Here is a 12,944-nt window from a genome sequence, read left to right as displayed (position 1 = left end):
CCCATGCATACAGAGTCATCTGGGTTTGTAAAGGGCTCTAACGGGGAGGTTTGGTAATCTGTAATGTCAGCTGAGGACAATAGAGGGCTCTGGTGGATGAAAACGTTCCCACAGAACTTTTTGTTAACCTTTAGATGCACAAGTCCCAAAAAATTAAATAGTTAGTGAAGTTTTTGGTCTGCAGAAATAATAGTGGCAGATTCTTGAGAACTTGTATTTCAAAAGTTTAAATGACTACATAAAAAGGGTTAGAGATTCTCAAAATCTAAAACAGCTAAAAATAAACCACATGGAGATGCCAAAGGGCCATTTTGAGACTCCAAAAGGCCATACAATGGGGTCTTTCAAATGACACACTGAATGTCAACATTTAAATAAACTAATGGGTGTCCTTGAGAGAATACAGTTTTGAGTTCTTAATTTTACCTCAGTGCTTACCTCTGTCTCTATAAGGCTGTATCCTCTCAGAGGTTCACACATATGTTGGTAAAAAGTACAGTGATCCTTGGCAGCATTTGCATCTCCCATTATGAAAGTCATCTGTCTCAGTTCTCCCTGTAAAGGAAGAAAGATGTCAAACACAAGCTATGACAACATTCTCACATTCAGCTTGTCTCAAATGTCGTTTGATTCATAAATGTTTTAAGCAAAAGTCACTAAGACTATGGTTTTCAAAGCTGGGAGCCAGAATGGTGTGGCAGCTAGACATATTTCCCATAATGCATTGCAAAAGAGGGATTTCTTAAGATTGATACATAAATATTGCAATAGGAACTATACAAGTTTAAAACTAACAATAATCTCTTAGTCAGCGAGAGCACAATGAGAACACATACAAATACTTTTGAGACTTTCATTGTTGCCTTATGTTTGAATACTTGCTCTTTATATAGTTACTAAAGTTTGTGTCTAACCGACCCTACTTTCATACTGCATAAATGTGTGAATAAAGACCTACCTCAAAGGGCGTCTCAAACCCCTCCAGGATGCCCCCCACCATCAGCAGCCCATCTGTAGTGATGCCCATGTAAGGATACATCCAACTCACTTTCTCCACCAGCACACAGTCCACATACACAGCCAACCATTCAAACGAGACGCCCACAGAGATCCAGTGCCACTGAGAGTCAGACAGCCCCGACACTGAAAACCTGATGCAAAAAACAAACAACTTTGAAAGACTGCTGACAACATTATGGGGTAGTTTAACAGGAACACTGTTATTTCATTACTGGAAAAACTCAATGCTTCTAATAAGTATTAAGACGGTTTTACTCATAGTCGCGCTGCTGCGTGGTGATGAAGGTGATGCTGTGTAGGCCTATACGGATCTGCAGTAAAATGTGATTGTAGAAGTTCAGCAGAGTCAACAAACTGCGGTCCACATCCTGAGAGCTACGCAGCTGAATCAGCACGCTGAATTCATCCGCAAAGCTGTGAGCACACAAAGGCACTTTCATCATAATCAACACAAAATGTCATTTTTTGTTTCATAAAAATATTACAGATGTCCCAGAACAACCCAGGAAAAAGCCGTAAGTCTAACATTTGAGGGTAATAGCACAAAAGCTGACATTCCTGTAACCTTTCTTTATTATGGCACATTTCCAAAAATGGCCACTGGGTGCTCCAAATCGCTTTTTTATCCTTATATCAGTGGTAGAAAACTTTAAAGATTATATAGATATGTTTGTGTGTGTGTGTGTGTGTCTCTTAATATCATAAGCTCATCAATTTTTTATTTTTACAGAAATGTTCTATTGGCATTTTCTCAAGCAGCTTCTTGGAGATCATAATATTGAAGGACTTCCCATCTAATCTGTGCTCTTAAAGGATGCTCTGAAATGGATGACTGAGTAATGAATAAAAAGACATTTTTATAAAAAATGTTGCTAGTAAAGAATAAGTTTATATTTGCAATTACATTTTTGTCTATGAAGAGTATACCTTCAGATCAAATGAGAAACATTTAACTCAAGTGATCCAAAAACTTTTGACCGCTAGTATAATAACAAAGTTAAAGATCCAGTGAAATCAAAATGAAAGTTAAATTAAAATGACTATATTGCAGTGATGATGATCTAATGAGAATGAGAAAGGTGCCCTGTTCTTTTTCTTTGCATAGATCACTGTATAAAATCAAATGTATTTTCATGAAAGGTTCAAATTAATTGCTGAAGTCAAACCTTGATCCAAATGTTTCTTGAGTTGGCATTGTGAGAGTTGCATACAAGCCGATATCCAGCACTGGACATCCCTGGTCCTCCACATAAAGCGTCACATTCCTGCTTGTTGGTACTAAGCTTGAAATCTGCTCCAGTAAATCCACTCTTTGTGTGAAGATATTCGGATATGAATCAAACGCCTCTGTATCAAACATCAGAAAAAAACAACAGCAAATGTTTTACACAAATCTAAATCCCCAGGGCTATGTAAGGAACTTTCTCCACAGATGACCCGTGCACAAACACCATTTCCATCAGTACCATTACAGTCTGGGGAGAATCATTCCCACGAAGGGCTACATTTGAACCTAGATGATCCCCAGAAGACATCAAGGGACTCCTGATTAACTTTCCATCCCTTGCCTGCACAACAGGGCCCTCAAGCACATCTAACAACAGAAAGCCATAATTCCAAAAAAACATGTTTTGATGGACAAAAAATAAAAACCACAATGAAAGCAAGGTAGTAATTTTATTGCGCAATGCTTTAATTTTTATTGGATGTTTGAATCACAGGCGCTTGCACACCAGAGAGAGAGAAAAATCCATCTCGAACAAGAATCCAAAACAAAATCTCATAACACGGATCATTTACATGGATGCTGAAGAAACGAATGCAGAAATAACTCACTGTGCATTTAACCTCTGCATAAACCCCTAATCCCAGTGATTTGTACATTACAAGACAGTCTTCAAGACATGATACATGGGCCGTACGACCGGATTTGAGGTTTCGGTTAAAAGCGTTTCCTCTTCAGCAGTGGGTGATCTCGTTTCATTCATGCTGGTGAAAAGAGCTTTTTACACCCCTCTGCAGGCCTCAGTCGTCACTCATATTCCTGTTCAGCACACAGCGGCGTGGCCATGAGCGGCAGATTTCAGTCACACATGAGCACACCTGATAACCTGATGAAAGATCCCATACTCTCTGCATGCCATGAGCACACTGAGGGCATTTTCACACTATTGAAGTACTGTTATAGGTCGCAGTCATTCTAAATTTAAGAAGTAAACCACTATTGACTATCGGAGTGTTTGCACGCTCACTGAACTTGGTGCTAAAACTTTTAAAAACTTCAAAGCGATACTGCAAAGCCCATAACATATTAGACCACATGGCAGTAAAACAACAGGGTTTTAAAGCGATGAATACGTTGTGTATGAGGTGAGAGGGAAGGCACATCAGTGGAGTGCATTTCATGAACAGGTTAAAAGGGGAGAGCGATCCAGCATCTTGAGACCATGTGCACCATTAGGAGACTGAGCTGACATTCTTTTCCTTGTCTTGTTGTAGTGTGTTTTGCAGGAACTGTATGCATTGTTCATTGAACTCATCACAGACCTCGTCTCAAGACATTGACTAGAGAAACATGATGATGTGAAAACAATTCTGGAACAGCATCAGTGAGTCGTCATGCCTGAAGCGGTCGAATGAGCGTTTCAGACATCACTTTAAATTCTTTGTGTATGTACTGTATTTATCAGTGTTGCCATTTGTTAACATGAAATAATTAACATCAGAAGATCTATGGAGTGAAAATGTGTCAGATAGTTGTAAATTCTTGGATTATTTATTCAGTGTTTAAAGTCATTTAAAAAAATGCTTTATGGCACAATAATGTCACATTGCAAAATGTGCGTGTACTGTAATTGTCATAATAGTATTGGCACCATTTTATCAGAAAATATATATATTTTTATGAGAATCAGTAATTTTGTAAAGTTCACTGCTCTGACATGTTAAAACTTTCTCTTTTTTTGTCTCAAAACCACATACAACCATGTACAGACTTTATTTAACTTTTTGCAATTTTTAAAATTATATTATATTAATCAAACTAATATTAATTCAGTTAAAATGTGAAAAGCTGCTTTGAGTCGCAAAACTGAAAATCTTGAAAAACTCACAAAAGACTCAATTCCTATGGTTCTCATAAATAACAAAGAAAACAAAAATTGGGACCGAACAAAGCTTCACTTTTATACTGTACAGTACATTTACATTTTTTTTATTCCAAAATAAAGCAGAAATAATGCAGTAACAGCATAAAGTCAGTTTCTTCCCTTCTCAAATGTTTCTACAGGAACTGAATGTTGAATGCCAATCTGTAAAGTCTGGTGCTCAGATTCAGATCTGATGTTTGGCCGCATTTATTCCCCATTTAATGCCCAATTTCCCCCCTCGTGCCGGTTTGCGTTTCATGTACGTGGACGACAAAAGTCTTGCGGCAGCAATTATGGGATGAAGATAGATGGGACTCCATTTCCTAAGCTGTTTTCTTTCTCTTAATTGTGCTGTGAAGTGTAATGAGAGAAGGCCTCGTAGCATTTATCCCTTCATTATCAGCTCAATGATGGGACACTGCCTGTCACCCAAACTGAAAAGAAACTGTTCAAAGTAAAAGAGATTTCTCTGGAGGCGATTCATTCAAAACAACCTTTATCTTGTTTGGTACTGTGTTGCCAGTCTCTGCAGATCATTGTCATGTCCACCTCTCTTCCACAGAGAGACATTATTTAACCATCACCTAAAACCCAACTACTTAAGACACTTAATTTCCCCCCAAGGGTGGAATAATATTTACACATGACAGGGTTACCCTGCGTAATTGAAATTCAACCTGAACACTGCACTAGTGAAAGCAGGTAGCTTCAGGTTACCCGAAGTATTGTCGTACAGTATCTGTAATTAAATTCTAATAGAATGATTAATATAAAAAAGTATATATATTTATATTCATTCACACATCGCATAACAAAACTCAATAAGTCCAGGTCAAAAAGGTCATAAAGACCATGCTGGCCAACCAACTTTACAGATTTCATGGAGAACCACATGACAGTCTTTCACCTCTTCCAGCACAAAATAATACAAATTGAATTAATAATTTATATTCATGTTATATTTTATTGAATTTCATATAAACCCATCCACATAAAAAACTGAAACTGTGTCGGTCATTTAACAAATAAACCAAGCAATGAATTCCTACAAGGGGCGGTCCTTGAGAAATGTGTGAAGCTCTGTTAAGACCATTAGACACATTAGGAATTAGGAACAGCTCCATGATCAACATGCACCCTGGATTCTGGATTTCGGGATGTTTTGAAAAGAGTTCCATTTTTCTGTTAATCATCCTTGTGTGTGTGTGTGCGTATACCATTTGTATTCCACGGAGGCATTTAAATCAGAGTCATGTCCTTCTTTCAGTTGTGTAAACATTACAGCATCACTCAGTTTGTCAGTTTTCTCGGCTATACAGGGTGAGCACCTTCAGCCCTGTTAAGCTCATGATAATAAACTCCCTTAAAGTGTACGCATTTTAATTAGTCTGTTTGCATAGATAGAAAATGGATTTACATGAATCACTGGAGAATCCTTGTCATTTTTTCTTAACCATGTGAAATGTGAAATTCTTATTGGAAATTACTTTTGCATAATTGTATATATTAACCGCATCGTATTATTAAAAATGTTATACCAATCATCCCAAAAATATTTAGGCCGGACTTAAAAATTAAATGATTGTAAAAGACATTATTCAGTCATGCCTATGAGCTCCAAGGGGCCAAAGCAGTATTTTCACAGATGGCATTAAGCACATAGACGTTTCGCATTGTGAAAATTACAGCAACTCTAGAGCTGCACCTGTTCATTTTTTCAGGAGAAATGAATGATTGTATGGAAATAGCTGTCAAGTTATCAGAACTTGAGAGCGGTTTGATATTTTGAACATACATATGACTGCACGTGTTAAGAATTGGCCAATCAAAACATATTACAGCTATTTTATATGCAATCAGGTGATACGCTATCCTTTGGAGGTTGTTGAAAGTCAAAGTCAGACAAAATGGCTTGTAACTGTGGTTTTCCAAATCTGGTATAATGAAACCATGTTTAGTTTATTTCCTCCTCAGGGATTGGTGTCAGAGAATTCAAGACGTTAAATTCCACCAGACCAAATTCAGACAGTAAATTCATTATCACCCCTACATACTACATGGTATTATTTCTCCAGACTTCTACCCATGCATTCCATAGTCATGGGAATTTCAAGTTTACCTCATTTACCCTTGTGTTATTTAAAACCTATTTGAGTTTTATTTTCCATGAAACATTTTTATAAGCAATTTGAGTTCCAGACTACTTCCAGTCTTTTCCATACAATAACTGTTAAAATGGACTGGAAAGGAAAATTCGGCCATCTGTCATATTTCATATCTTCTTTTACAAAGTAACACCAATGATACATTTCTTCCAATAACAAGTGTAACATTTGACACAGCCAACAGACATACTGTGCCTACCTTAAATAAGAAAAAGAAAGGATCCTTCGGCATACTTTACCATCGAGTCTCCTTGAGCAGTAGCCCCAGAGGTTCATGGCACCAGAGTGGTGACATCTCTGGCTATAGGTTAGTCTGGGCACATTCGGTGATGACAGACAGGGATAGAGTTCTCCCGCTGTAGGACGTTGTACAGTAGTAAGGTACACATTCCAGTCCCTAATGAATAAAGGGTGCTGAGCACACAGGATGTCTACAGGCTGACAGCAGCTTATCAAAAAGAGTCCTGGCCACCAGCCCAACATCTAGCCCAAACCTCTTCTGGATTGGGATCTTTTTGGATTGAATTCAACAATGAACATCTTACGTCCACTCTGACAATGAATACAAGTATAAAAGGATGAAAGTGAAGAACTGAAGGGCTTTTCATAAAAGGCTAATTTTGGGCTACGTGCTAGACGGATCATAGAGAAAAAGCCTAGTGTATTCAGTACAGTATTGGGCTTTATCTCTATCATCAGGGAAACAAGATGAGAATTTCATAAGAACAGAATTTTAATGGAAAGACAGAATTTAGGGCAGTGTATTGAATGCCCTACCATGCAAAAATGAAAGGAACTGAACACATAATATTTGAAAAATGTTATTCATTAAAAAAAACACAAGGTGAATGTAAATCCACGTAAAAACATTAAAAAATGTCAAATGTAAAAAAAGTGTTTTAAAGGTCCAGTGTGTCATTTTTTTAAGGCTCTATTGACAGAAATGCAATTTAATAGGCATAACTCTTCAGAGGTGTAGAAAAACCTTACACGTGGAAGCATTTTGTTTGTATTACCTTAGAATGAGCTATTTCTATATACGTGCTGCGCAGCTTTCATGAAATTTGCCTAAATACATGATCTCTTTGGGCAAAGAAGAGAAAGTGTGACAGCATCTTAGTTCAATGCAGTGGCGTAGCGTCTGGGTATGCAGGACAATATTTGCCTGGGGGGTTGGGGCCCCGCATCCAAGTTTTATTCATGGTTGTCTCATACTGTAAAAAATGACTTTATGACTGATCTCAGATCTGGTCTACCATGGGCAAATGTGAGTGGGTCCTCCCCCAGAAAAAACTGTGAATGTAAAAAGGACCACCACCAGCTTCAGTTTCGTAGCGACTAAGACACGTGGCGAGAAGTTCTGATGCTATATATGAATGCTAGATCGTATCCGCGTTTTGCATCACATATCAGATCATACAGGCATTTATTTTCAAAAACATGATGAAAATGTTTTTAATGTTTAAAAATAAAGTACATGGTACATATATTATACAATATGATGAATACAATGATTATATGATGTACAACATTAGTTTGTTAACCTTGCTGTGTCCTAATGGAGTTAAGTTTAATTTATATGGACTGTAAATGAGCTTGGCTCATATGCAGGAAGGTGATGGTTACAATAAAATGAAAGAAGACGGGATTTGCTGTATTGACAGAAGGCCAGTTAAATGTTTAAGGTTTGACAACCGTTTTATAATAGACATGTAAGGGCCGTTTGTCGCGTATTAAAACATGTGCAACGCACTGGCTGCGTCACTTTTTCCCTCTTTCTGGCGATTGGGAGTTTGCACTCCCTTGGGAAGCCAAATATACTTGGGCGGCCATAAATATACCTGGGCGGACCGCCCAAGTAAATGCATTGTATGGGAAACGCTTTTTGCACATGGGCCCGGAACTTACTTGCTAATCCACTAGTTCGATGTCAGCCACTGTAGGGCTTCAAAAGGGAGGGGTGAGCAGTGGAGTGAGCCGCTAAATACCGCTAAACTTTAACACTGGACATTTAAAAGGGGCATGTACTCCTGCCTCCAGATTTTTGTCAGGTACAAGGAAAAACATGACACTACATTTTCATAAGTTTGTTAATAAACGCCAAACTGATCCCATGAACATCCCTGATCCCACATGACAGCCCGCCCAAAAGCATATTATCAAGTCCCAATATGTTTATTGATTGACAGACAATAAGAGCTCTTAAGTGACAGGCAAGCCATGAAAAAAAAAAGTTAAAACTGTCATTCCTGTAAAATGATGGCGTTTTTGCTTTTTGTGAAGGCACCAAGTAATGACTTTGCCCTCCAAATGTTCCACAAACTGGTGCCCAGCTGGAGCCAGTAATGGATCAGCTCTTAGAAATTGATTTGATTCTAACTAAACTGCTGTCAACATACATTTTCAAAGCTCGTACCTAGGGCTGGGTGGAATGATGGAAAATGTCAACCGTAGGTTAATTCGGCGCTCTGCAAGTTGGGAGTTATGATGAATAAACATGTGAATTAATGCACCCATAACAAAGTTACAAATCAAATACTCTTTTGACCTTCTTTCAGTCCGTAGTTTTGGGATTCTACGCAGATTCTGCGTACCTCACACTGTAGCCTGACACGCACCTCTCCAAAACGTGTTTGTGTTTTGACGAGACATACCCCAAACCCCTGTTTTGGGAGACGTGTGTGGAGTCACCAGAGCCTCACAGTGCAAAGACAAGCGCGAGAATAAACAAACCTAAAGACAGAGAGTCGCAACACACTTAAAATGCACATCTAATTAATAAAGAGCTATGAAGACATACAGTACAGACCCCATGAACACCAGTTTATACCACCAGTCATATACTGTACTCTTATTGTTTTGTGCATTTATTCATACTTCATCGTTATACTTGTTGTTTATCTTCCTACAGTATACATATGATATAGCCAGAATATAAATATATAATAAATCTCATTATCAGAACATAATTTGATATCTTTAGTACATTTTCATAACTTGCCTACATTATAACTATGGTGAGCATTCAAATTAAGTGTAATAAGTAATAAATTAAGTCAATCTAAGAAAAAATTGGTATAAGATATAGAATTATAATGGAGATTGTTACCGTGAAATATATCGTTACCATGAAATAAAATTACTCATTGGTCATTCTGCCCACCCCTAAACGTACATAACACAATCGAACACAATGAACATTACGTCATGTGAAAAATACTTGACAGGTCCACACAGTTGACTCAATGGATTGATTAAGAAGCTTAAAAGAGGAGACTTCAAGGTTTCCCTAAAGGAGAAACAGTGCCAAGAAAACCCAAAAAGCGTCATTATCCACTCGGACTAACCTTACAGTGTTAACAGGGCTGTTCCTGTCCACCAGCCACAAATCAACCACACACTCAAACTCTGCCAAGTCTTCCTTTAGGAGTGAATTTCCCACTAATCAAATCAGTGTTTTGAAAGCCCAGTGACTGGCGTCAGTACCATCCAGGGGCGCCCGCAAGATTCCGATCAATGGTACTGTTAGCAGATGAAGAAAAAACATCTTAGTAACATGAGGTTCAGACCCCACAGCATTTATATTTGACGTTTATTTTAAGAAGGATATTTGCACCAAATTAACTTCCAGCCATACTGTACAGTACTATATGATCTTCATGAATAATGAAGTAATGTCAGCAATACTAGTCTAACATCACTTGTCATAAAAAATCTGAACAAAACAAATCTTTAAATGAAATGCTCACATCTGATATTACTTTTTACTCAGTGTCTCAATATCTCAAAGACCACACACTATCATGCTGTCCTTCTGAAACCTTGTATCTCCATTTCCGTAATACTTTGTTGTTGTTGTTGTTGTTGTTCAAATCATTATTATTAGTCATTCTTTCGCTGGGTTTTTGAAATATCTGAACAATAAAAAGTATTACAATAAATACTTGTCAACTTTGACAACACAGTATTTAATCATTTAAAATGTACAGTGGATTTTCCATTTCCGGAAATACAGTGAATTTGGACATCCAAGGCTGTCCAAGGACAGCGACGATATGTAAATAATAATATACGGCCAAATTCGTTTTACCTGATGATTAAATTATTAATTTACCTAATGATTACAACTTGTTATAAATGAACATAAAACTTAGTTTAGTCATTTGTAAGTATAACCTCACTTATGTTATTAATAAAACATTTATAAACACCATTTTATATAATAAGGCATAGGCTATTATATAGTTATTTTTAAGGATTAAACAGAACCTGTAAAGATGATTCCCAATACCCGGATCAGCCTTTAGAGTTTGTTATAACATACCTTTGTATGTTGTGACCGACCAATCAGAATCAAGTATTCCAGAGCGCAGTGTAATAAAATAATATAACACCAGGTAATGTACAGACCTCCCAAGACAGACCTATCGTTGTTGTTAAGTGACGATATTCACATCTGTAGAAGTACACAGCCGGATTTCGACTTTATAAAAAAATTTGATTTTCCAAACTCCCAGACTAATACTAAACTAAACCCACAGTCCTGGAGAGACATCATCACCCAATCAGAGAAATTTCTGTTGCACATGGGAATTGTGCCATGACTGTCCACCACCACACACTCAAAGACTATACTGTTCAAGGCTTTCACAACATCTGAAAACTGAGAAAAAAGACGACACAATGTGTCGTCTGCAAAGCATCGTGTATACCATCCAAAGCATTTCAGATCAGATGTTGCAAATCGATTCAATATCCCACCGATAAACTCTTTCCTCTATATAATGGAACCTTTTCTTAGCATCTCTCATGAGATTCAAGATAAGTCTTACAACATATACTGTAGATACAGTAACTAAAGTACTAAGGAACAGATTCAGCTTTGTACTTCAGGTCTACTAATGTGATTTAAAACAATGCAGCTTCCAGATAAAACTTCTCAGATTAAGATCAGTCTCCATGGCTGCCGCCCAGACACAGCCAGCTTGCGTTTTCCTTACAGTAATGTAATGGCCTCCAGACACATAATCAGTAAGGTTTGAAGGGCTTGTGGCACCCCGGCTGCTCACCGGAGTCATGGTTATCAATCAGGGACAACATTAATTATGTCTGGTTCTCCAGTGCCGTCCCATGCCTGAAGCTCTCACACCAGTGCTTTGATTTACAGTCAAAATGAGAAGAAAGAGAAGGCTGTGTTCAGAGCAAACAGACCATAACCTCGCATTTGACAGCCAATCCTTCTATTATAACTGTGACGTCATGCACACCGTATGTGTTTATAGTGTTATGATTGAGTAGGTAAAATGTCAGGGTTACAATTGCTTATTAGAATACAGTAAAACATGATACACTGCGCTTGAGGAAAAGCAGGTGTTCATACACTTGCTTGCAGTTATGAGAATAACAGAATACAGTAAAACAGTTAAAAAGTAAGATTTTAAACTATAGATGGTGGGCTTATACACGGTGGTCCCTTAAAGGGACGGTACACCCAAAAAAGAAGATTTACTCGCAGTTACTCACCCTCTTGTCATTTCAAACCTGTATGACTTTCTCCCTCAGGCAGAACACAACAGAAGTTATTTTCAAGAATGTTGGTAACCGAACAACGTCGGAACCGAATCACTTAAATTGCACAAACACAAAAGCAATGCAAGTCAATGGGTACCGGCGTTGTTCGATTACCAACATTCTTCAAAATATCTTCATTGGTGTTCTGCAGAAGAAAGAAGGTTTTGAAATGACAAGAGGATTAGTAAACGATGACACAATTTTCATTTTTTGGTGAACTATGCCCTTAACTGTGGACATTCTAAAGCAAAATTTCTGCTTTACAATAACAATAAGTGAGACCTTTATAAAATAACCATATGCATTTTTATGTATGCTAAAATTGGAAAACGGAGAATGGAAATGAAACTCACGTTCACCTCTAACACATTTTAACTACATCATTCTAAAAGAAAGAGAAATAGTTATACGGAAACTCTCTTATAAAGAAGCACTCTCCTGGGTATATTCAACATTTTATAGGATTATAATCCAACAGGTTCATTGAAAGAATAAACATAGACTGACATATGAAACATCTTTATAGAATGTTGCAAAACATCATATTGCACAGATTTTCAATCAGATTTGTTCTGCAGACCCACTCTTATAATCCCCAGATTATCCACAGTGTTCTCTTACTAGAGAATACAGTCACCATTCACTGAGGCAGGTGTCTGAAACAGGGCCCGTGAGAATCTGGGTAACCTAAACTCAATTAGAATACTGAAATGAGATTCCTTCCTCTCACATATGGACAGCTGTAGGCACTGACTCTGTCATACTTGTTGGATTTTGGAAAAAATGTTAAGAACTTGCATGCTATGTTATGGTACTTTTACTATGAAATGTGTTCGACAGCTGTAGGACATCGTACTCTGAGCTAACATCAACAAGTGCGTTCATCTGGATGTTCTTAAATTCGTTTAAAATACTTTTGTCTTTTATCTTTTAAATAAAGCGTTGCATACTATAGCCTATAGTTAACCTCTGGTTAAGATACCGAACAGACAGACAGTAACAAGTTCAACAACATTCAAAAGTGTTCCAACAGCGCCCC

The sequence above is a fragment of the Barbatula barbatula genome (assembly GCF_947034865.1).
Source record: "Barbatula barbatula genome assembly, chromosome: 2".
NCBI lineage: Eukaryota > Metazoa > Chordata > Actinopteri > Cypriniformes > Nemacheilidae > Barbatula > Barbatula barbatula.
Note: the sequence above shows the minus strand (reverse complement) of the source record.